The sequence below is a fragment of the Propithecus coquereli genome, unplaced genomic scaffold (assembly GCF_000956105.1).
Source record: "Propithecus coquereli isolate 6110/MARCELLA unplaced genomic scaffold, Pcoq_1.0 Scaffold15, whole genome shotgun sequence".
Classification (NCBI taxonomy): domain Eukaryota; kingdom Metazoa; phylum Chordata; class Mammalia; order Primates; family Indriidae; genus Propithecus; species Propithecus coquereli.
Window position 1 is genome coordinate 2,619,864 of NW_012139413.1, and position 21,818 is coordinate 2,641,681.

Genomic DNA, 21,818 nt, shown 5'->3' on the forward strand with positions numbered 1-21,818 from the left:
AACTTTTTATGTTTGTGCTTTTTGTGTTCTAAAAAGTCTTTGCCTTCTCCAAGGTCACAAAACACTTTTCTATGCTCTTTTTCTGGATATTTTTATAATATTAGCTTGTATACTGTATTGTCCATTTTGAGATAAAGTTTACATGTGGCTGAATAAAAGAGTGGGATTAATTTTTCCTTTCCATATGCACATTCAGTTTTCTGGCAACATTTGTTGAAAAGTCTTGCTTCTCTCCATTGAGTTACTTTGGCACTTTTGTAAAATATCAGTTGACCATAATATGCAGGGGTCTATTTCTAGAATTGGTTTTTAGTTCTAATGACCTAATTGTCTATTCATAGGCCAATACCACACTGTTGGGTTAAGATAACCTGTAGTAAGTATTAAAGTCAGGTAGTGTAAGTTCTCTAACATTGGTCCTCTTTTATAATATCCTTTTGGCAATACTAGATCCTTTGACTCTCCACGTGGATTTTACTTTTTAATTTTTTTTTAACTTGAGCATATTATGGGGGTACAAATATTTAGGTTACATATATTTTCCTTTCCCTACCCAAGTCAGAGCTTCAAGTGTGTCCATCTATCAGATGGTGCACACCGCACTCATTAGGTGTGCATATACTCATCCCCTCCTCCCCCCTCCCAACTGCCCGACACCTGATGAATGTTATTCCTATATGTGCACTTAAGTGTTAATACCAGTTCAGTTAATACCAATTTGATGGTGAGTACATGTGGTGCTTTTTTTTTCCATTCTTGGGATACTTCACTTAGTAGAATGGGTTCCAGCTCTATCCAGGATAATAGAAGAGGTGCTAGATCACCATTGTTTTTTGTGGCTGACTAGAACTCCATGGTATACATGTACCACATTTTATTAATCCACTCATGTAATGATGGGCACTTGGGTTGTTTCCACAACTTTGCTATTGTGAATTGTGCTGCTATAAACGTTCTAGTGCAGATGTCTTTTTTGTAGAATATCTTTTGTTCTTTTGGGTAGATGCCCAGTAATGGAATTGCTGGATCAAACGGTAGTTCTACTTGTATTTCTTTGAGGTATCTCCATATTGCTTCCAACAGAGGTTGTACTAGTTTGCAGTCCCACCAGCAGTGTATGAGTGTTCCTATCTCTCTGCATCCACACCAACATTTATTGTTTTGGGACTTTTTAGTAAAGGCCATTCTCATTGGAGATAAGTGATATCTCTTTTTGGTTTTGATTTGCATTTCTCTGATGATTAGAGTTGTTGAGCATTTTTTCATATGTTTATTGGCCATTAGTCTATGTTCTTTTGAAAAGCTTCTGTTTGTGTCTTTTGCCCACTTTTCAATAGGGTTGTTTGATTTTTTTCTTGCTGATTTTCCTGAGTTCTATATAGATTCTATTTATTAGCCCTTTATTGGATGCATAACATGTGAATATTTTCTCCCATTCTGTAGGTTGTCTGTTTGCTCTCGTGATAGTCTCCTTTGCTGTGCAGAAGCTTTTTAATTTGATCAGGTCCCATTTATTTATTTTTGTTGTTGCTGTGATTGCTTTTGGGGTCTTCTTCATAAATTCTTTGCTTAGATTGATTTCTATAAGAGTTTTTCTGACCTCTTCTTCTAGAATTCTTATGGCTTCATGCCTTAGGTTTAAGTCTGTTATCCAATGTGAATTAATTTTTGAGAGTGGTGAGAGGTGTGGATCCTGTTTCAGTCTTCTGCATGTGGCTATCCAATTTTCACAGCAACATTTATTGAATAGGGATTCTATTCCCTAATGTATGTTTTTGTCTGCTTTGTTCAAATATCAAATGGCAATATGATGAGGTTTTATATGTGTGTTCTCTATTCTGATCCCTTGGTCTGGGTCTCTGTTCTTCTACCAATACCATGCTGTTTTGGTTACTGTAGCCTTGTAGTATATCTTGAAGTCTAATAGAATGATGCCTCCCCATTTGTTCTTATTACATGAGGTTGCATTGGCTATTCATTGTCTTTTCTAATTCTATATGAAGCATAGAGTTATTTTTTTCTAGATCTGAAAATAAATGAACTTGGTGTTTTCATTGGGATTGCATTGAATCTGTAAATCACTTTGGGTAGTACAGATATATTAACAATGTTTATTCTGCTGATCCAGGAGCATATGTTTTTCCATTTGTTTCCCTACTCTATGATTTTCTTCCTCAGTGTTTCATAGTTCTCCCTATAGATGTCTTTCATCTCCATGGTTAAATATATTCCTAGGTATTTTGTTGTTGTTGTTGTTATTGTGAAAGGTATTGCATCTTTGATGTGATTCTCAGCTCGACTGTTTTTGTCATATAAGAATGCTACTGATTCGTGTACATTGATAATGTAGTCTGAGAGTTTGCAGAGTCTCTTCGCACAATCTTTGGGGTTTTCTAGATATAAGATCATATCATCAGTAAAGAGCAATAGTTTAAACTTTGCTTTCCCTATTTGGGTACCCTTTATTTCCTTCTCTTGCCTGATTGCTCTGGCTAGGACTTCCAGAACTATGTTGAACAGAAGTGGTCACAGTGGTCTACCTTCTCTGGTTATAGTTCTAAGTGGGAATGCTTTCAGTATTTCCCTATTCAATATGATGTTGGCTGTGCTTTTGTTGACTATGGCTTTTATAATATTGAGGTATGTTCCATCCATGCCTATTTTCTTAAGAGATCTTATCATAGAAGGGTGCTGAAGTTTGTCAAATGCTTTTTCTGCATCTATTGAGAGGATCATATGCTCTTTGGTTTTGCTTCTATTTATGTGGTGAATCACATTTATAGATCTGTGTATGTTGAACCATCCTCATATCTCTGGGTTGAAGCCCACTTGATTGTGATGGATTTTTTTTTTTTTTTGATGTGCAGCTGAACTCAGTTTGCTAGGCTTTTATTGAGAATTTTTGCATACATATTCATAAGGGATATTTGTCTGTAGTTTTCTTCTTGTGTTGTATCCATTGCTTGCTTTGGTATCAGAGTAATATTGGCTTCATAGAATGAGTTGGGAGGATTCCTTCCTTCTCTATGTTATGAAATAATTTCTGCAGTATAGGTACCAGTTCTTTGTAGGTCTGGTAAAATTTGGCTGTGAAACCATCTGTTCCAGGACTTTTTTTTGTTAGGAGATTTTTTGTAGCTGCTTCAATTTCCTTACTTGATATTGGCCTGTTCAGGAGTTCTTCCTTATTGAGCCCAGGGAGGGTTGTATATTTCCAAGAATTTGTCCATTTCCTCAACATTTTCAAGTTTATGTGCATAGAGATTTTTATAGTTTTCAGAGATAATATTTTGTATTTCCATGGTTTCAGTTATAATATCTCCTTTTGTTGTTTCTGATTGAGCTTATTAGGGTCGTTTCTTTTCTGTTTCTAGTTAATCTAGAGAGAGGCCTGTTGATTTTGTTTATCTTTTCAAAGAATGAATTTTTTCTTTCATTAATCTTCTGTATAGTTTTTTGGTAATAATTTCATTTAGTTCTGCTCTGACCTTATTTATTTCTTTTCTTCTGCTGAGTTTGACATTGGTTTACTCTTTCTTTTCCATTCCTTGAGATGATTCATTAGAATGTTGATTTGTGATCTTTCTGTCTTTTGGATGTAGACATTTATGGCTGTGAATTTTCCTCTTACAACCACTTTTGCTGAATTCCACAGATTTTGATAACTTGCGTTCCCTTTGTCATTCAGTTCAAAGAATCTTTTAATTTCCATCTTAATTTCCTCCTTTACCTAATACCTACTCAGCAGTAGGTTGTTCAATTTCCATGACTTTGTGTAGAGTTGAGTGTTTCTGGTGGAACTGATTTCTAATTTTATTCCCATGTGGTCTGAGAAGATAAATGGTATAATTTCAATTTTTAAAAAATTTATTAGGCATGTTTTGTGGCCTAGGACATGATCAATCTTAGAGAATGTTCCATGAGCTGAGGAGAAGAATGTATATTCAGTGGTTTGGGGGTAAAATGTTCTGTAAATGTCTGTTAGGCTCTTTTGGTCTAGAGTTCCAATTAAATCCATCATTTCTTGCTTATTTTCTGTTTGGAGAATCTGTCCCATTCTGTCAGTGGGGTATTGAAGTCCCTGGTTATTATGATGCTGCTGTTTATCATTTTGCTTAGATCAAGTAGGATTTGCTTTATGAATGTGTGTGCACCTGTATTAGGTGCATAAATATTTAGGATTATTATGTCTTCTTATTGAATTGTTCCCTTCACCATTACATAATGGCCATCTTTGTATTTTTTTACTTTTGCTGACTTGAAATCTATGTTATCCGATGTGAGAACAGCTACATCAGCTTTCTTTTGTTTTCCATTTGCATGAAATATTGTTTTCCATCCCTTCACCTTCAGTCTGAATGAGTCTTTGCGAGTTAGATATGTTTCCAGGAGACAGCAGATACTTGGTTTGTATTTTTTAATCCATTCAGCCAGCCTATGTCTCTTGAGTGGTGAGTTCAAGCCATTCACATTTATTGGAAGAATTGATAAGTGGGTTGGTTTTCTGTTCATCCTCTTGAGTAGAACTTTATTGCTTTGTTTTACTTCTGGAGTCATGGTGGTATCTGGGCTCTGACATTTAGATTTAGGGTGATTTTACACTGCTGGGTATCTATTGTACTGATCCCTGTGTAATGTAGTTCTGAGTACTTCCTGCAGGGCAGGTCTGGCCTTGACAAATTCCCTCAGTGTTTGCTTGTGTGAAAGTCTTTACTTCTCCCAGATATAAGAAACTTAGTTTTGCAGGATACAGGATTCTTGACCGGGCATTATTCTATTCAAGAAAATTGAGAATGGGGCCCCAATCTCTTCTGCCTTCTAAAGTCACAGTTGAGAATTCTGCAATTAGTCTGATGGATTTTCCTTTGTAAGTTACCTGGTGCTTTCACCTTACAGCTGGTAGGAGGATCAGGACAAACTCTCCAAACTGGGAGAGCAGTTCACAGGAGAGGGGCCTAAATGCTGGTAGCATATGGCCACAGGCTGGGATCTTTCTGCCCTTACTGAGTAGCACAGTTTTTCTGTGAAGAGGGGTAGGTGCTCCTCCACATGGCCATTCCTTGGACTCCCACTGTAAAACTGAGTCAGTAAATGCTGTAAAGGGTGTGCAAATTGACCTCCCTGACAGTAGGTGGCACTTGCCAGAAGTAATAAGCTGCAATGTTGTTTTTGGGTCCTGTGACCAGCTCTACTCCCTCAGGAGAAGCACTTGAATAGCCTAGGTGTTAGGTGGGGCCCTGAAACTTCGAAATGAATCCTTATTTTCCACCAAAGCAGAGGCAGGTGGGGGAGTGAGGCTGGGCAGGACTAGGTTGGGTGAGCTTGCCCTCAGGCTCCATAGAAGCTGGCAAGGTAGGTATGTTGGCAGGGGTCAAAGTTCTGCCCCCAGCTTCTGAGCAGAGCCTCCAGGGAGTGGGTGAAGTGGCACCACCCAACCAGAGGGTCTGCTTGTGTAGGCAGGTTGGTCTGAGTTGCACAAAGTGGTAGTCTGCAGTGGGCCTCACTCCTCTCCCCACTACCTCTGTTCCACAGTCTGTTCACGGCATCTGCCAGCAGGCAGGAGCTCAAGTCAGCCAAGCTCCCCATGACTGTGCTACGGGGCTAACAGTTCCTCACCCAGGATCCCAGCCTGACTCAGCTGATAGTGTGGCTCTCCCATAGGGGAAAGTTTGCCCCATGAGCACATCACAGCTAGGACTCACATTGCACTCTGTCCCCTCATGTGTCTATGAGGGCTCTCAAGACCAAGAAGGTCAATCTTTGACCATGTCAGGGAGAAGAGCATTTGTCCTGAGTTGCCCATGGTGTGCCCTAGCAAGATCCATGTCCCTCCACCTCCAGGAGAGCCCTTCTCTGATGGAGCTGCCAGGCAAGCAGCACCAGGGAGGGCTAGCGAGCAGGGAGCTCACAGTCTGGGCACCCCTCAGTTTGATGCAGGATCCCAAGAGGAAACTGAGTCCCACACTCTGTGGAAGCCTCAGTCTTATGGCTCAATTGCCTCCCTTGGCAACCATGGGTGGGGAGGGAAAGGGAAGATAACGAGTTTGGATAGAGGAATGCTAGCACTCTGGTCATCTCCAACCCTCTCTCTGGGAGGCAGTTCACCCAGAATGTCCACACCCTGGAGCCACACAGATCACCTGGCCCTGCTGGACTCCTGTGGCTCCTGCAATATGGACTGGAGTCGGGAAATGTCTGTGTGGGAATGAGCAGGATAAAACCTAAGGAGTTTCATCCTCCCTAGGGGAGGACAAAGGCACACAGTGGGTAGAGAAGCAACATGGTGCCTGCCAAACCAGCTCAGGTCTGTGGGAGGAAGTGCCCTGGGGGAGGTGGGAGCCCAGTGCCCTGTCCACATGCAGTTCCTACCTTACTGGTGGCAGCAGCCTCTGGGCTTGCATGGGGAGAAAATCTCTCCAGCAGTTTGGGATCCCACCAACTGTCAGAGATATGGGGGAGGGAGAAGCAAACTGCTCCACTTACCATTCTAGCTGGACTCCAATCCTCTTAGGAGTTGACCTTCCCCAGTACCCTGCTCCTTCTTGTTTTGCACCACAACTTCCTCCTGTGGAGCCTCCTGAAGGCTCTGGCACCCTTCCTTCAGACCCACATCTGATCTATGTCTGTTCATTTTTTCGTGTCTTTATAAAAAGAGAAAGAGACTATAGTTCTCGGTCTTTCTCCACCAAGTGAAGGCACAATAAAAAGACCGCCATCTGCAAACCAGGAAGAGGGTTCTCACTAGACAACAAATCTTGGCCTTTCCAGTCTTCAGAATTGTGAGAAATAAATTTCTGTTGTTTAAGCCATCTATTCTGAGGTATCTTATTATAGTAGCCTGAACTTTCTAAGACAGTGGTGGTGGTAGCCCAGCATTGTGAATATACTAATGCAACTGAATTATACACTTAAAAATGATTAAAATATTTTTTAAAAGTATATGGATATCAGGCTTTTTTTAAAAAGCTACATTAGGTATATAATGGGTCATCACATAATAATAAAAGCTCATTTCACATAGAAGATATCATTTGCATGAAGTTAATAAAATAACCTTAAAATATATAAAGAAAAAAATAAATAGAAATATAATCGATATATCTATCTACATGCCATGAATTTTAATGTACCTTATTGATAGGTCAAGCAGAAAAAAAATTAATATAGATATGGAACAGTTTTAACAATGTTGATCTAATAGCATTCTACATGCCAAACTGTATGCCAAATATGAATTCTTCTAATGCACATTTATAATATTTGCAAAAATTGATCATATGTATATTTGGCCATAAGGCAAGCCTCAACCATAATAACTGGTATGCTAAGAAAAGAATAATAAATTGAAGACAAGATTGGAAAGAGAAAAAGAATATCAAAAAATCTAATGTGCGTATCTGAGTATAATATGAGGATATATAGCAAGTTGGCAGAATATTAGATTCCTATACAATAATCAATGCATTTTTATAGAGCATCAACAAAGAGAAAATATAATTTTTAAATGTTATTTGTAATAGCAATAAAACTATAGTACACTAGGGGAAATCTAACAAAAGATGTGCAGGACAAATGAATATTTTAAAACTTTATCCAAAAAATTTAACTAACACTTAAATTAATAGAGTGATATTTTATATGTAGATACAGCCAATGTTATAAAAATATCAAATGTCCCCAGATTAATCTATAGTTTTAATGCTATTTCAATTAAAATTCAAACAGAGTTTTTACATAGAGTTTTAAAATCAGATTTTAATATTTGCATAGAAGAGAAAAGAGACAAGATTAGCTAAGATACTCACAAAGGAGAAAAATAAGGGATGGTTTATCCTGTGTCTACAGCCATACCACCCTAAACACGCCTGATCTCATCTGATCTCAGAAGCTAAGCAGGGTCGGGCCTGGTTAGTACTTGGATGAGAAAGACGGTTTATCCTACTAGATATTAAGAATTATGATAAAGCCATGGTAATTAATATGGATAGGCACACATGGATAGACAGACTGACCAATATGACATTTTCAGGCATAGAAGGAACTGATAAAGACAGAGGTGCCATGGCTGGACAAATGAAAGACTATTTAATAACTGCAGCTAGAAAAAAATGTCAATCTATATTAAAAAATTTAACTGGCCCCTTACTGTCACCATACTAAAACCAATTACTAGTGATTTAAAGATTTCTTTCTCTTTTTTTTTTTTTTTTTGAGAGAGAGTCTCACTCTTTCGCCCAGGCTAGAATGAGTGCCGTGGCATCAGCCTAGCTCACAGCAACCTCAAACTCCCGGGCTCATGCGATCCTCCTGCCTCAGCCTCCCGAGTAAGTGGGACTACAGGCATGCGCCACCATGCCCAGCTAATTTTTTCTATATATTTTTAGTTGTCCGATTAATTTCTTTCTATTTTTAGTAGTGACGGGGTCTCGCTCTTGCTCAGGCTGGTTTCGAACTCCTGAGCTCAAACAATCTGCCCGCCTCGGCCTCCCAGAGTACTAGGATTACAGGCGTGAGCCACCGCGCCCGGCCAAAGATTTCTATGTGAAATATTAAACTAAAATATTTTGAAGAAAGTATAGGCTATATCCCTCTGAAACTAGGGCAAAGAAGACTTTAAGTATTTCATAAAAAGTATTAACTGCCAATGAAAAGATTAATTAATAAGATTGATTTAACAACTAGTGTGCCTCAAAAGACAATTAATAAACAAGTCAGAAGCTCTGGGAAGATATTTGCAAAATATGTAGCCAACAAAAGATTAATATCTTGAATATTAAAACAAAAGCAACAGCTTACAACTCATTAATACAATTATCATATAGAAAACTGGGCAAAAGATATGAACAGGAGTTTCACATAAGAGAAAACACTTTGTCAAACAAAATTATGAAAAGAAGCTCCATCTCATTAATAATAGGGGAGATGCAAATTGAGATGTAATGAGATAGCCACCATTTTATACCCATTCAGTCGATAGAAATTAAGAATCTAACAATACAATAGTTACAGAAGCTATGAAAACTCTTAGTCATTGTTAGTATAGTATTTATTAATCCTTTACACTTAAACCCTTATAAGTATCTCATCTGTTTCTCACCAGGGCACTGACTAATGTACACATTCTTGCTAATGGCCTAGTTCTAGGCTCAAGACTGTTGGATATAAATCTTAAAATCTCAAAAATAATAAATATGGTTATTATATAATATGTCAATTAAGAAATTCATGAATTGCATTTGCATTCTAGCATCAACGGTATTAATGGTAGAGTCTTTTATTGACATTACTCTCATTTATAAATGAAAGTTTCTAAAGTACTTGAATTCTTGCTCTTGTTTGAAATAGTCTTCTGAAATTTTCCTACTCTTGAAATTTACTTGTAGTTCTCCTAAATAGCAACTATAACAAAAAACACAATTTACAGATATCAGCATTATTTATTGTGTTTTATAGTTCGAAAAAGTGCTTTTGAGTATATTTGATTCTCACAATAAGCCTGAACAGTGGATGAATGAGACAGTTAATCAGAGGGACTATCTGAATAAATGGACACTAAGCCTTTAAAAGGGTAAGTCGCCTGCACAGGTCCACACGACTAGCTAGTTCCATAGTTTGTACCTGACTTCTAACTCCTTGTCCACTCTTTTCTTTACATCATTTTACCTCTAAAGATAACATTAAGCTTGTAAGTCTGTAAAATATTTCACCACTTTCAAATACTTTCCATGTCACATCATCTGTTTTGATTCTCACATTCACCCTTGAGTTTCTTAAGCATATTTCTTCCTTGTTGTAACATACAAAGAGCATAATTTAAACCAAACATAGTATTAGCTATCAATATAAAAGATCTTTCTGTCAGAAAAATATTGTATAATCAAATCAAAACAATAATAAAATAATTTTGCTTTTTCAAAAACCCCATAGTTGTATTTACTAATTTGTCCAAGAAATAAGTAAAACTAATTATTTTGAAAGCTATTTAATGGGTTTGATTTTTGAAAGAACAAACGGATGAGTGAAAAATGAATGAAGGAGTGGTTATAATGTCCAAACAGCTTCTGATTTTCTGGACTTCGTGAAAATAGAAAGGAATTTGTTGCTCCCTGCTAGAAATCCAAAATTCAAAGGAAATCTTCCCAGAAGTTTTTCTCTAATTGTGCTATGATATATAATGAATATTATTCAAATAAATAAAGTAGTAATATTAAACAGTGATGGTTTATTTTCATTCTTATTTGTAAATATCTTGCTTAAAATTTTTTCTCTGTCCCCCTAATATCCATGTGATCTGTGATCTTGCCAGCAAATGGTAGTCTGGTTATAGGCAAGCTACATCTTACATCCCATTAAACCCACCTGCTCACACTTGGCAGGGTTTGGCCCAAGTTGCTGCTCGTTACAGGCTCTGGCAGAGAGAAAGGGTGGGTGGAAGAAACAGTGAAACCAGTGCTTGAAAAGTGAAACCGAGGTTTAGGTTTTATATGGGATTTTATTTGGTGAGTGGTTACACTGCTTTTCATTATGCCAGATAACAGGTTGCTGGCAACATATTTAAGAGATATGGAAGTTTTAAGGGGCTGAAAATGAAATTAAAGCTTGATGAAATAAATTCTAATCTGTGCCCTACATTCATACATGTGCCAGGAAATGAACACACTGGTGCTTAAATTGTAATCGGGCTATTCCCTTAAAGGCAGCAACAATATCCATTTTGCTGCACATGGAGAATCTAGGAAACAATGCCATTAAGAATTTATATGCCATCTTATGCTCCACTTTATTCATAATATTACATCACTTCTACAGGCATTTTCTGCCCCATTTACCAAACTGGCTCCAGTCAATGAAGTTTTGCATTATATGCCCCCAGGGAAGAAAATAATGCAAGAGTTTTACTGTCCATGTTAATGCCATTTAATACATTACTCAAACACATACTTAAGACCAACAGTTCTGATTACACAACTTTGGTTTAAAATGGCTTCCAAACTGACTTCTTAACTGGCAACTTCTCAACAACCCATGTCTTTTCAACTTCTTTTTGGAGGATTGGAGGGGCAAGAGAATGCAGTTAAAGATGCTGCAAATGCTCTGGGTTGTTTTTTATGTTATAACTTCATTGTCAGAAAAGGAAGAGAAAGAGTAGTATCCAGCCTGTTTGTTTTGCTTTCCGTCTTAAAATGTTGTGTTTAAATGTTGCTTGAACTAGAATTAATCCTTGCCTACCTGTTGGAAGGCCAATGTCTTTGAAAAATGGTTTAACATTCTAAAAATGATATAGTCCAAAAGTTAGAGTTTGAAGTAGGAGTGAAGAGTGAGGTAGAACAGCATTCCATCTCTTTTTTGGGAGGATTTGGATTTCACTCCACTCTTTTTGAGTAGGAGAAAACAGATCTGTCTTTTCTCTGTTTGGATAAGGAGGGGAAAGGGTTTAAAGAAGAGAAACATTTTCAGTACCAGCTGTTCCTTAACTCAAGCCCTGCATAAATTTACTCTTTCCTGAGCTGGAGATATTAGGACAAACTCCTAAAGAGAATAGAAAATAGAAAGTGAATCAATGGAGTCAACTTTATTATTCTGCGTTACAAATTTTTTAGAGGAGAACAAAAAGGCTAAAGGATAAATTAACCGTAGTTCAATCCAGAACCAGTGATAAGAACATAGATCTCTTACAAAATCTCTGGGCTATGCTCACTTGGGAAAGCTTTCAGGGCATCACTCTGTGATAAACCCAGTGCCCAGTTATTTTTACAAATGTTATCAACATTTTTTAGCAAACATCATCAGATAGGTGAATCAAATACTGTCATTTCAGGACCAAGCAACCTGCTTCCTTATTTTTAAATAAACGTAGTTTTAATATTTAGAATTAGTATAGCCTTAATATCAAGACCTTATTATCAAAATTTAATACCTACATTTAATATTTAGAGATTTTCCACCAAGTTTAAGATTTTGTTTAAGATTAAACCCATAAATATATTCCTAACTAAATTTACAAAGCAAGTTTGGGATGTGTGTGCTCAGGCTCAGGAAGAATTATTTAACTATCTCAGTATAAAAGTTCAAGTAAATTGCAAATGAATAAATATGTTAAATGGAATTTTAAAATAATGTTTTAGTATAGCTGAGTATATTATAAATTTTTTGGCTATTGACAATATGTTTGTTTAGCACTAATATGTGAAATATCTAGGCAAGCTAAAATTTAATTTTCTCTTGCCCCACTCATTCTTTTATGGCAAAATACTTACTTAGACAAACTCATTTTTTTCTGTCATATCCAGACACTTTCTCTACCAAAATTTTTCATTTCTTCCAATGGCACCAAGTTTCTGGATTTGCTCAAACAAAAATTTTATGTCTTTTTCCCTACACTCTAGTAGAGATTCTATATTATTACTTGTATTTTTCATTCTTGCAAACCACTCTAAACTCTACCACATAAAAAGTCATGGATTTTGGAGCTCGACAGACCTGAGTAAAATCCCCATTTCTACCACTTGCTAGTATGTTTGTTGTCTTTTAAGTTTAATATCATGAGCATCAGTTCCTCATCTAGAAAATGAAACTGTCTTATAGGGGTAGTATAAAAAATACACTGTAAAAGATGGTGCTCAGCAGATGCTAGCTCTTAAACTAAGGACCTAAGGCAAAGTAGGATGAAAACGGATTGACATGCTATTCTTGCCCCCTCCAATTACAGTGTGTGTGTGCTGGATCTGAAGACTGAGGAAGCAGCAGATGGTACACAAGAGAGCAGGGAGAGTTGTTTTAGAAAGAAGTCCTTGGCTACGACTTCACTTCCCAAGTGACTAACTTATCTGGGCAAGGGAAGCGAAGCCTGAAATGTTCAGATTGCTGTGAGGGGAAGTCAGCCCGACAGGCTGAGTTGCCTTTCTTGTCCTTGGCATTGTAACAGTGCACAATCTTCTGTTGTTCCTGGAACCACTCAAGCATATAACGAATGGAGTACCACTGATTGGAAACGTTCGGCCCTAGACGATATTTCCGTAAGTTGTTTTCCTTCTACAACTTGGTAATGGATTTTTCTAACTTTAACAGGGTGGTTGAAGTGTCTCTTGATTTTATATACTGTTGCCCACTCTGGATCCAACTCTGTCCAGTTATCGTGTCATTTTTTCAACATTGAAAATCAACTACTCTCCAAAATCTTAAACGTTTTTCTTGGAGGGTTACACGATCCTAAGTAAACAAACAAACTGAAGAGACATTCTGGCTTTTCTTAAGAAATCGAAACTTTTTTTTGAATGAGTTAAGTTTTTGAATCTATAGCTTAGGTTCACTGAATTATGCAGAGGTCAGGGGAGAGTAAGGAATATTTTGACAGTCTTTGGACAGGAGGGAAATGGAGTTCTGTTAAACCATTTTGGTGTAACAGCACCTGGTAGGCCTGATTGAAAGGTAAGGCAGAAGTCCAAGTTGTTAATAGTAAATAACAAAGCACTATGAAGACAGAATAACCAGACTTACCTAGTTAAAATCCGGTTCTACTAGAAACTGAATAATTGACCTTAGACAAATTTGAGCTTCAGTTTTCCCATTCTCGTAGTGTTCTGAGAGATTAACATGTATTGAGTATCTATTATATGCTAGCCACTATTCTAAGCACATTGCCTGTAATATCTCATTTAATTTTCCCAACGATCCTATGGGGTATAAAGCAAATATTATTATTTGGATTGTATAAAGATGAAGAAACTAGACATATTGTCTAGCATATAATTAGCATTTAATACGTGGGAGATTTCAATATATGCAGTTGACTCTTGAACAATGTGGGAATTAGGGATGCCAATTCCTTGCACAGTTAAAAATGTTTGTATAATTTTTGATTTCCCAACAACATAAGTACTAATATCTTATTGTTGACTGGAAGCCTTACTGATGACATAAACAGTTGATAAATGCATATTTTGCATGTTATACATTTTATATACTGTATTCTTACAATAGAGTAAGCTGATAAAAAGAAAATGTTAAGAGTCAAGAGAGGTTGACCAGAGACACCAGCTGCCAGATCATTGCAGAAAAAAGGAAAAGTCTTAGATGAAAAACAAACAAATCAGAACAAGAAGAAAAAAGATATTGGCAGAGATCAACACCCAAGAACCTTAAAGTCCAGTGAAAAGGGTAGGTGGAGTGGTTTGTTTCTCCATCCCTCACACCTCTGGCAGTGAGCAGGCTCCTGAGCTGCTGGAGAGCCTTTCTACCCTCACGAGCCCAAAAGCTGCTGCCACCAGTGAACCGGGAGCTTGAGGACAAAGCACCAGGCAGCCAGCCCCCTTGAGACACTTCCTGTCACCACAGACCTGAGCCAAGATGGCAGATGCCATATTGCTTCTCCACTTACCATGCACATTTTTCCTCCCCAGGGGGCTTCAGCCCTCAGTTTTTGTCTTGCTCATTCCCACACAAACATTTCCCAACTCCAGCCTGGACTGCAGGAGCCACAGGGGGTGGGCGGGTCCCGGGAGATATGTGTGACCCCAGAGCCAGGACAGTCCAGGTGGGCTGCCTTCCAGAGAGGGACAGAAGCGACCAGAGGACTAGCTGTCCGCCTTCCAAACTCTTTTTCTCCCCTTCCCCTGCCTCACTTGCAGCTGCCAAAAGAGATGTTAAGCCACGGTTCTCGGGAGCAGTTGCTTCCCCTCTCTTTGTACATCCATCACCTGAGTCTTCCACGGAGAGTGGGGCTCAAACCTTTCCTCTTAAAGACCTGCAGAGGACTTAGGAATGCTCATACTGTGAGCTCCCTGCTCACCAGTCCTCCCTGGTGCTGCTTGGCCAGCTGCTCCACCAGAGCAGGGCACACTGTGAAGCAGAGGGACATCAAACCTACTTGAGCACCCCATACACAACTTGGGACCAGCATGCTTCTTCCCAACACAATCAAGTATTGATCTTCAGGGACCCCGGGACAGGTCCAAAGGCCAGATCCTGTACCCCAAGACTCAATTATGTTGCTCAGGGGCACAGAGGGAAGATTTGTGAACTAATCTCAGGAGGCAAGGGAGCCCATGTGGGCAGAACTGAAAAGAGAGTGTAGTGTGAGTCCCAGCTGCAGCACATTTGTGGAGCACTCCTTCCTCCACAGGAATGCAGCGCTCTTAGCCCAGGGTGGGATCCTGGACAGGGAAGGTCCCAGCCTACAGTACCATAGTGGTGACCTCCTACCTGCTGGCAGATGCTGGAGGGAGACCACAGAGAAGGAGATGGGTGAGAAGAGCGAAATCCACTCCTGACAGCCAGATTGTGAATGTGAGATGGACCCTCCTGCACAAGCCGACTTTCTGGCCATTCGGGGCCACTTCATGCCCTCTGTGGCAGCTTTCCCCAGAAGGCTGAGGCAAACCTTTGACCCTTGCCAAAACAGCTACCTTATCAGCTTTTGTGGAGTCTGAGGGCAAGGTCACCCAACCCAGCCTTGCTCAGACTCACTCACCTACCTGCCTCTGCTGTGGTGGAGAATAAGGACTCACCTGGAAGTTTCAGGGCCCTGCCCACCACCTGGGACATTTGTGCTTCTCCTGAGGATCTGGAGCTGATCATAGGTCCCCAAAACAACACTATAACTTGTTCTTTCCAGCAAGTGCCACCTACTAACAGGGAGGTCAATTTCCACAGCCATTCACAGTATTTACAGACTCAGTCATACAGGATGTGGTTGATTCTTATCCACAAGCACCACCTATCTCAGAGATTAAAGTGGGCATGCCAATATAATTTACACTGTTGAGAAGACCACAGGGATGGGGAAGGAGAAAGGATGGAGAAAGGACTTCCATCCTCTCTCATCAGTGAGAGACAAGGAATCTGCCCCCACATATAGCTCACCACTAATAGCCTACAAACAACTAGCAACTGAGAAAACCACCACACTAAGGATATCTATAACCAAGGCATCCATTCAGAACCTAGATGACCATCAAAGCACCCACAAGCAAAGCCAAAGGTTCTTACCCAACATATGCTGCAGACACACCCTTACAAGTGATGGGAGGTTGGGAAAACAAGCCCCATCTAAAAAATGAAAATCCAACAATAAGAAGTGACAGCTCTCCAGATAAGAAGGAATCAGTGAAAGAACACTGGAAATATGAAAAAATGAGAAAGAAAGGACACTGCCAAAGGAGAATATCAGCTCTCTAGCAGTGGATACCAATCAAAATGAAAACATTGAAATGACAGATAAAGAATTCCAAATATGGATTGTAAGGAAGCTCAATGGCATCCAAGAGAAAATGGAAAAGTAACTCAAAGAAACCTGAAAAGCAATTCAGGAACTGAATAGAAAATTCACTAAAGAGATGGACATACTAAAAAAAAGAAAAGAAAAGAAAAAAAATAGAACATCAGGAAATGAAAAATTCATTTAAGGAGCTATAACACACAGTGGAAAGTACTGAGAATAGACTAGACCAGGTAGAAGAAAGAATCTCAGAGCTTGGAGACAACTCTTTTGAATTAACACAGTCAGTCAAAAATAAAGAACAAGGAATTAAGAGCAATGTACAAAGCCTACAAGAAATATGGAATTATGTAAAATGGCCAAATATAAGAATCATAGGCATCCCTGAGAGTGAAAAAGAAAACCTATTTGATGGAATAATTGAGGAAAACTTCCCTAGTTATGCTATAGATTTAGACACCTAAGTACAAGAATCTCAATGAACAACTGGGAGATTCATTACAAAGAGGCAAGCACCAAGACTACACCATGACTATGTAGTCATCAGACTGGCCAAAGCCATCACGAAGGAGGAAATCCTATGAACCATGATGCAAAAACATCAAGTAACTTGCAAAGGGAAACCCATCAGGCTAAGTGCAGACTTCCCAATGGAGACATTACAAGCCAGAAGGGATTGGGGCCCCATTTTCAGTCTTCTTAAACAGAACAACTGCCAGCCTAGAATTTTGTATCCTGAAAATCTAAGCTTCATATATGAAGGAGAAATAAAGACTTTTACAGACAAGTAAATACTGAGGGAATTTTTCAAGATCAGACCTGCCCTGCCAGAAATACTCAAAACTGCATTATACATGGATTAGCACAATAGACATTGACCAGTGTAAAACCACTCAAAAACTAAAGCTTGGAGCTCATACAAGACAATAGCACAAGAGGTAAAAACAAATAAATAAGGTACTACCTAGCAGGATGAACAGAGCAGCACTCCACACATTGATTCTATCAAACAATGTGAACAGTTTGAATGCTCCACTCAAGAGACACAGGCTGGCTGAATGGATGAAAAAATATATCCCAAGTATCTTCTGTCTCCAGGAAACACATCTGACAAACAAGGACTCATCCAGACTCAAGGTGAAGAGATGGAAAAAAATATTCCATGCAAATGGAAACCAAAGGAAAGTAGATGTGGTCATTCTCATATCAAATAAAATTTACTTTAAATCAATAATAGTACAGAAAGACAAAGATGGTCAGTATATAATGGTAAAGGGAATAATTCAACAAGAAGACATAAAAATCCTAAATATTTATGCACCTAACAGAGTAGCACCCAGATTTATAAAGCAAATTCTACTAGATCTAAGAAAAGAGATAAACAGCAGCATCCTAACTGCCAGGGACTTCCATACCACGCTGACAGAACTGGACAGATCATCCAAGAAGAAAATAAATAAACACTGGACATAAACAGGACTCTAGAACAAATGAGCCTAACAGACCTTTACAGAACTTTTTATCCCCAAACTACTAAACATACATTATTCTAATTAGCACATAGAATATTCTCCAGGACTGATTATATCTTAGGCCACAAAGCATGTCTCAACAAATTTTAAAAAATTAGAAATCATATTATATATCTTTTGAGACCACAGTGGAATAAAACTAAAAATCAACTCCAAGAGAACCACTCAATTATACACAAAATCGTGGAAATTAAGTGACCTGCTGCTGAAGGATTATTGAGTCAATAATGAAATTAAGATGCAAATCAAAAGATTCCTCAAAATGAATGATAAAGGGAACACAAGCTTTCAAAATCCATGGGATTCAGCAAAAGCAGTCCCAAGGGGAAAATTCATCGCTTTAAAGACCTACATCAAAAAGGCAGAAAGATCACAAATTAAAAATCTAATAGCACATCTCAAGGAACTAGAAAATGAAGAGCAAACAAAACCCAAAGTCAGAAGAAGAAAAGAAATAACTAAGGTCAGAGTAAAAGTAAATGAAATGGAAAACAAACAAAAAATACAAAGGATCAACGAAGCACAAAGTCGGCTTTTTGAAAAGATAAAATTGATAGATCTTTTGCTAGATTAACCAGAAATAGAAGAGAAAGGACCCAAATATACACAATGAAAAATGAAAAAGGAGATAATACAACTGATACCACAGAAATACAAAATATCATCTGTGAATAGTATGAAAATCTCTAAGCACACAAACTCAAAACTGTAGAAGAAATGGACAAATTCCTAGAAACACACAACCTCCCAAGATTCAATCATGAAGAAATAAAGCTCTTGAAAAGACCAATAACTAGCATGTGATTGAAGAAGCAATAAAAAATCTTCTAAAAAAAAAAAAGTCCCAGATCAAATGGATTCACAGCTGAATTTTATCATACCTACAAAGAAGAGCTGGTACCCATATTGCAGAAATTATTCCATAATATCAGGAAGGAGGGGATCCTCCCCAACTCATTCTATGAAGCAAGTATCACCTTGATATCAAAGCTAGGAAAGGACACAACAAAAAAGATAACTTTAGAACAATATCCCTTATGAATATAGATGAAAAAATCCTCAATAAAATACTATCAAACCAAATTCAACCACACATCAAAAAAATAATCCACCATGACCAAGTGAGCTTCATCCCAGGGATGCAAGGATGCTTCAATATATATAAATCAGTAAATGTGATTCACAACATAAACAGAAATAAAAACAAAAACAAAGACCATATGATTATGTCAATAGATGCAGAAAAAGCATTTGATAGAATTTGACACTCTTTCAAGATAAAAACCCTCAACAAACCAGGCATAGAATGACCATATCCCCAAATTATAAAAGCCATATATGATAAACCCACAGCGAACATCAGACTGAATGAAGGAAAGTTGAAAGCATCCCCTTAAGAACTGGAACAAGAAAAGGTTCTCCACTGTCATCACTTCTATTCAAAAGAGTGCTGAAAATCCTAGCCAGAGCAATCATGCAAGAGAAAGAAATAAATGGTATCTAAATTGGGAAAGCATAGGTCAAACTATCACTTTTTGCTGACAATATAATCTCATATCTAGAAAACCCTGAAGTTTCCACCAAAAGACTCCTGGAATTGATAAATAAATTCAGCAAAGTCTCAGGTTACAAAAGCAAAGTACACAAATCAGTAGCATTTCTATATACCAATAACAGTCAAGGTGAGAGTCAAATCAAAGACTCAAAGAAAATAAAATGCCTAGGAATATATTTAACCAAGGAGGTGAAAGACATCTACAAAGAGAACTATGAAACACTGAGGAAAGAAATCGTAGATGAAACAACTAAATGGAAAAACATATTATGCTCATGGTTCAGTAGAATTAACATTGTTAAAATGTTCATACTACTCAAAGTGATTTACAGATTCAATGTAATCCCCATCAAAATACCATTGTCATAGTTCACAAATCTAGAAAAAAATAATTCTACTCTCCACTTGGAACCAGAAAAGAACCTGAATAGCCAAAACAATCTTTAAAAAGAACAAATCTGGAGGCATCAGATGACCAGACTTTAAACTATACTACAAGGCTATAGTAACCAAAACAGCATGGTATTGACACAAAAACAGAGACATAGACCAATGGAACAGAACAGAGAACTGAGGTATAAAACCATCCATATACAGATATTTGACAAAACAGACAGCAATATACACTGGGGAAAAGAATCCCTATTCAACAAATGGTGCGGGGAGAATTGTATAGCCACATGGAGAAGAATGAAACAGGTTCCATATCTCTCACCACTCACTAAAATGAACTCAAAGTGTATAAAAGACTTAAATGTAAGGCATAAACCCATAACAATTCTAGAAGAAAATATAGAAAAAAATTCTTCTAGATACCGGCCTAGGCAAATAATTTATAAAAAAAAAGGGGGGGGGGAGGACCCCAATGACAATCACAGCAACAACAGAAATAAACAAATGGGACTTGATTAAATTAAAAGACTTCCTCACAGCTAAGGAAATAATCAACAGACCAAATAGACAACTGACAGAATGGAAGAAAATATTTGTAAGCTATATATCCCATAAAGGGCTAATAACCAGAATCTACAAAGAACTCAAGCAAATCAGAAAAAAAAAAACACAAAAACCCAGAGAAAAAACAACCCCATTAAAAAGTGGGCAGAGGCCGGGCGCGGTGGCTCACGCCTGTAATCCTAGCTCTCTGGGAGGCCGAGGCGGGCAGATTGTTTGAGCTCAGGAGTTCGAAACCAGCCTGAGCAAGAGCGAGACCCCGTCTCTACTAAAAATAGAAAGAAATTAATTGGACAACTAAAAACATATAGAAAAACTAGCTGGGCATGGTGGCGCATGCTTGTAGTCCCAGCTACTTGGGAGGCTGAGGCAGGAGGATTGCTTGAGCCCAGGAGTTTGAGGTTGCTGTGAGCTAGGCTGATGCCACGGCACTCTAGCCTGGGCAACACAGTGAGACTCTGTCTCAAAAAAAAAAAAAAAAAAAAAGTGGGCAGAAACATAAAGAGAAGATTTTCAAAAGAAGATAGTCAAATATCCAATACACATATGAATAAATGCTCAATATCACTAATCGGGGAAATGCAAATCAAAACCACAGTGAGATATCACCTTACCCCAGTTAGAATGGCTTTTATTAAAAGCTCCAGAAACAATAGATGCTGGCATAGATGCAGACAGAAAGGAATGCTTATACAATGCTGGTGGGACTCCAAATTAGCACAACCCCTATGGAAAACAGTATGGAGATTCCTCAGAGAACTAAAGGTTGACCTATCATTTGATCCAACAATCCCATTACTGGGTATTTACCCAAAGAAAAAGAAGTCATTTTATCAAAAAGACACCTGCACGCGAATGTTTAATGCAGCATAATTCACAATTGCAAAGATGTGGAATCAACCCAGGTGTCCATCAATTTATGAGTGGGTTGACAAAATATGGTATATGTATACTATGGAATACTACTCAGCCACAAAGAAGGATGACTTAATGCCTTTTGCAACAATTTGGATGGAAGTGGAGACCATTATCCTAAGTGAAGTATCTAAAGAATGGAAAAACAAACACCATATGTACTCACTATTAAATTGGAACTAACTGATGAGCACACATGTGCACAGAGGGAAGTAAAACTCAGTGGAAATCAAGCAGAGGGAAGAAGGGAGGAGGGAATGGGTGAAAACCTACCTAATGGGTACAGTGAACACTATCTGGGGGCTGGGCACACTCACAACCCTGATTCAAGCATTACAAAAGCAATCCACATAACCAAAAACATTTGTACTCTCATAATATTTTGAAATAAAAAAGAGAAAAAAAGAAATGAAAATATTATTAAGATAATCATAAGGAAGAAAAAATATATTTCCTACTCATTAAATGGAAGTGAATCATCATAAAGGTCTCCATCCTCATCACCTTCCTGTTGAGTAAGCTGAGGAGGAAAAGAAAGCAGGATGGGTTGGTCTTGCTGTTTTGGTGTGGCAGAGGGAGAAAAAAAATCCCTGTCTCATGCAGAAATCTGTGTTGTACAAGGGTCAACTGTATTTATAATATATAT

The 21,818-nt window shown here is 38.1% G+C and overlaps 1 pseudogene across 1 annotated transcript in view; it reads left to right on the forward strand.

Annotated features, from left to right (window-relative positions):
* Window positions 1-5,801: 5,801 nt before the first annotated feature.
* LOC105806929 overlaps window positions 5,802-21,818 on the forward strand; it is a 38,329-nt pseudogene continuing 22,312 nt past the window's right edge. Inside the window, exon 1 of the transcript XR_001137303.1 lies at window positions 5,802-6,016. The product of XR_001137303.1 is annotated as a eukaryotic translation initiation factor 3 subunit C pseudogene (transcript). The remainder of the gene's footprint in view (window positions 6,017-21,818) is intronic.